This window comes from Octopus bimaculoides, chromosome 2 (assembly GCF_001194135.2).
Source record: "Octopus bimaculoides isolate UCB-OBI-ISO-001 chromosome 2, ASM119413v2, whole genome shotgun sequence".
Taxonomy (NCBI): Eukaryota; Metazoa; Mollusca; class Cephalopoda; order Octopoda; family Octopodidae; genus Octopus; species Octopus bimaculoides.
In genome coordinates, this window is record NC_068982.1 from 32,745,558 (window position 1) to 32,750,141 (window position 4,584).

The 4,584-nt window shown below is 33.1% G+C and overlaps 1 long non-coding RNA gene across 2 annotated transcripts in view; it reads left to right on the forward strand.

The window, feature by feature from the left end:
• Positions 1 to 2,143: 2,143 nt before the first annotated feature.
• The window catches only part of LOC128247101 (uncharacterized), a 15,963-nt gene continuing 13,522 nt past the window's right edge, over positions 2,144 to 4,584 (forward strand). The window contains exon 1 of one of the 2 annotated variants that reach the window (XR_008263522.1): positions 2,144 to 2,196. This is a non-coding gene — a long non-coding RNA (uncharacterized LOC128247101). The remainder of the gene's footprint in view (positions 2,197 to 4,584) is intronic. The other variant, XR_008263523.1, reaches the window with a different exon arrangement.

The window sequence follows — 4,584 nt, forward strand, 5'->3', positions numbered from 1 at the left end:
ATATATATATATATATATAGTGATACAGTGCATAACGGAGATTTTGCTATTTAAATTTTCATAGGATTTATTAGCCAATAATATTAACAATACTCCTTCATATTTGGAAATTCCTGGAACCACAGGATAATCATATTGCCTCCCTGAACGTTTAAGATGATCATCGACTGCATTGTCCAAATATGTATGGTAGTTTGGAGATAGTAACGTCAACAAAACCCTTAATATGAATTATAAAAGAACGAAGGAAGCAATGCATAAATGGAATAGAAAGACACTAGTTAATTTCGACTGAGAAATCTATAATATTACACAACATAAATGCCTCTAACACACATTGAAAATATTTCAAGACATTCTGTTATTTCCACAAATATCTATTAAGCTTCTGGTTTCCGACGATGCCAACAGAACAATACACAAGTCACTACTAAGTTTCCGATAAGTAAGACCGCAAGTGTATTATTTCTTATATTAAACTATATAAACTCGGCTGTGAGCGGATTATTATTTTATAATATCATAATTTTATTAACTCATTTTATAGAACACTTTCACAGACTGTCTGAACAATTTTAAATATGATTTACTTCACTCTCAAATCTTTCTGTTCGTCGATTATATGAGAACTATTTTATTTTAATACTATTTTTACTTTAGTGTATTCATTCTTAAGCAATTTATTTTAATATAATTTTTAGTAGCAGATTTACATATTAAGAGATTCTGTCAAATATGATTTACCTACAAGTACATCTGCTGAATAGCGATGAAAACGTTCAGTACGATTAGTAAGGGATAGAGCTGAAGATAAATTCCAGAAGTAACCTCCCAACTATTGTGATCTTATGCACGAGGAAGAATAAGACGGCATCTTACAATTTTCTTTTTTTATATATTTTGAGTGGAACAAGAATTTCAAGACCATTCGAATGTTGGTTGATGAGCATTCAAGGTCACCACTCACTAGCTAAAGGTTAGAATATGAGGAAAAAATTTATAAATTTACTCACGAGAACTATCGCCAAACAATCTATCACATCTCACTTAATTTGAATAATTCATAGAGTCATTCAGGAATTTCCCATGGAAAAATCCTAAAAATAGATCGCGTCATTTCGAAGATTGATAATAGCTTTAAGCCCTCCGTACGTTTCTGAACTATGTCTCCGAAACTTCATTTCCCATATTACTAAAATGAAACTGAAACTACAAAGATACTACTTCACGATGGAGGCAAAAGTCGATCGAAATTGCAAGCGGTAGTGGATGATCTGTTAGAAGAGGTCTTAAGGGGTGAATGATGCGCTGGGACCGCTGTGAACGTTTCCAATTGGCATATATTAAAATGTTGTCCGGGTATAGATATTATATGGATACATATTAGATTAACGTTGTACATCTTTAGGTCTAGTAGTGAGAGGTCTTTAAGAAGAGGACTTCTACAGTAAACTTTGAAGCGTGGAAGATACGCTGTGATTGCTGTGTACATTTCCAAGAGATATATATTAAAAAGGGATGTTGTTTGAGTATACATAATAGATGGAATACATACTAGAGCAATGCTGTACTTCTTTAGGTGCATTATGCACATATATTTATATATATACGACAAGCTTCTGCAGTGTTTCTGTCTACAAAATTCACTCACCAGGTTTTGATCAGCCCGGGGCTGTAGTAGAAGGCACTTGTCCAAAGTTCCGCAAAGTGGCACAGAACCCAAGGTGGAGTAGTTGCGAAACAAGCTTCTTAACCGCACAGTCACGCATGCGCCCTTTTGTTTATTTCTTTATTCACTGTCAAAGGAACTGGGTCTTTGATATCTGCAAGTCTTTGTAAATAAGTCATATCAATAAAGACGATGTGGAACTTGAACTTCTATTAGTTGATAAAAGTAAAATTTAGATACGAAAGGAGATTCAACCGATTATTATTATTAGTGTTATTATTATTATTATTATTATTATTATTATTATTATTATTATTATGATTATTATTATAACTATCATTATTATTATTATTATTATTATTATTGGTTTTTCTAAACCCATAAAAGAAGGAAAGCTGCTAGAAAATTTACTTTAATATTATGATAAACCTTATTTTTATAGCTGTGTTTGAATAACAGGTTTGTGCATTAATATCGTGAAAAGAAGAAGAAGAAAAGAAAAAACTGCAACCACCCCAGTGTAACAGGTAAATATGCAATATTCTGGCTTTTTACGATTTTTCCTTCTTTTCCCATTGCATTTTACTCTCTCTCTCTCTCTCTCCCCCTCTCTCTCTCTCTCTCTCTCTCTCTCTCTCCCCTACTTTCTTTGTATTTATATCTGTGACATTTGTCCATGTCGCTGTCTCGATAATCAATACGTGAACTTTGTCAAGGTCAGATACACCTATTCAAGTAATAATATAATCATATCCTGTCACATACACACGTGCGTGTATACGCATATGCAAGCTTTCTCTCTCTCTATATATATATATACCTCTCTCTCTTTCTCTAGTTCTCTTCCTCTCTCTAGTTCTCTCTCACTCTCAAACATTTACACGCATGCATGCATACACATGTATAAACAAACACACACACGCGCACACACACATACACACACATATACTCACACACACACATACACTCACACACATACACACACATACACTCACTCACACACACACACACACACACACACACACACAGGGGCATGTATTTATTTAGACTACGATTTTCCAGAGTGTGGAGGTCAGAGGCAGGATTAAAAATCAAAAAGTAAATTTAATACTGAAATATTCTAAAGAAGCGGATCCTAAACAGATGCACACACTTTCACACTTTCTGCCACATACACACAAACAAGCGTACACATACGGATACAGAGAGACACAGAGGTTCACTTATTCATTCACACACGCAGGCTCTCTTACATACATACAGAAGAAGCTAGACTTAAAATCATATGTTTAAAATCTATTTCCTATGTTTCGACTCCCTCTATGCTATGAACTCTTACGAAATAACTACCTTGCGCCTAACACTTAAAATACAATTAACCACTACTCTAAATTGAGCAATAAGTCTTACAGTGTTTTTCACAAGTTTGCACAATTTTAATTGATACAAAATGAAAAAAGAGAAAAAAATTAAATTTGATTATTTTATTTCACCCAATTTTATTTTACGTATCCTCTTTTTTCCCTAACAAATAAGTCTAAATGACACGGAATAATAGATAGATAGATAGATAGATAGATAGATAGATAGAGAGATAGATAAGAATACAATTCGTGAAAGAAGAGAGAAAACGAGAGGGAGAAAGAGAGAGAATATTGTTCCAAGATTTCTTAGTCTTATGAGAAGAATGAAAAAAGTTGGTAGTGGTGGGGAGAAATAGGAACAGATCTTTTTTGCTTGGCCAATCTGTGAATTACTACAAGTGGTTCATACGTACTTTTAGGCACTAGAAAAAAAAAACTTTGAAATTAATTTCCCATAACATTGTCATCAAAATTCGTTTCGCGAAAGAAAAAGAAAATAAAAGAAAAAGTAGAAAAATGAAGCAGGAATTGCTGCTGAAATTCCAAATTATATTTGAAAGTTTGGTATACTAAATGATAGTCATCAATTAAGCAGTCTTTAAAATACTTTTAAAACTAATTCAATGAGAAACGTTTTTCTTTTTTTTTTTTTTTGCTTCAGGAATATATACTCACACTGACTGTTCACGCGCTCAAACAATCATCTTGAATACACATACATACACTTGCACGCACACACACACACACATTCACACATTTACACGCACACACACACATGCACGCCCGCGCACACACACACATTCGCACTCAGGCCCATGCACACACATACACACTTACGCAAGAACAGTCACACAAACATGAATACCTACACATGCACACACATGCACACACATTCACAGACGCACTCAGGTTTCTCAGTTTTTGTAATTTGTCTCTTCCTTAACTTCTTTTTCTTCGTCTTGTTATTCTTCTTTATTTTTCTCCTTTTTCTTCTTATCCTTCTTTTGCTTCTTGTCATCTTCCTCTTTCCTTTTCTTCTTGTTCTTCTTTCTTCTTTTATCTTTTTCTTCTTCGTCTTCTTGTTCAGTATCATTAAGAAGAAGGATTATTGAAACTCTAAGAAATAATTTTCATTGTATTTTACTTCTCTGTTAGAAGATGCGCAGATTTTTCTGAAGAACTCTTGAAGTAAATTAAATTACGGCCATCGACTTTCACTAATTTTTTTTTTCTTACCAATTAAGATCTATTTGTCTTAATAATAAATATAGAATTTTAAAAGAAATATAGAGATTAAAATTAATTCTCATACATATATGCCTACAAGTATACATACCTCCATCTTTGCATGTATACTTTTATACCTACTCATATCTCTACATCCACACACACACACACACACACTTACTCATGCATTCATACTTTCTCTTTCTTTACATATTCACACACACACACACACACATACACACACACATACACACACACACATACACACATATATATATGCATATATATGTGTATGTATATGATTGACATCTATCTATCTATATA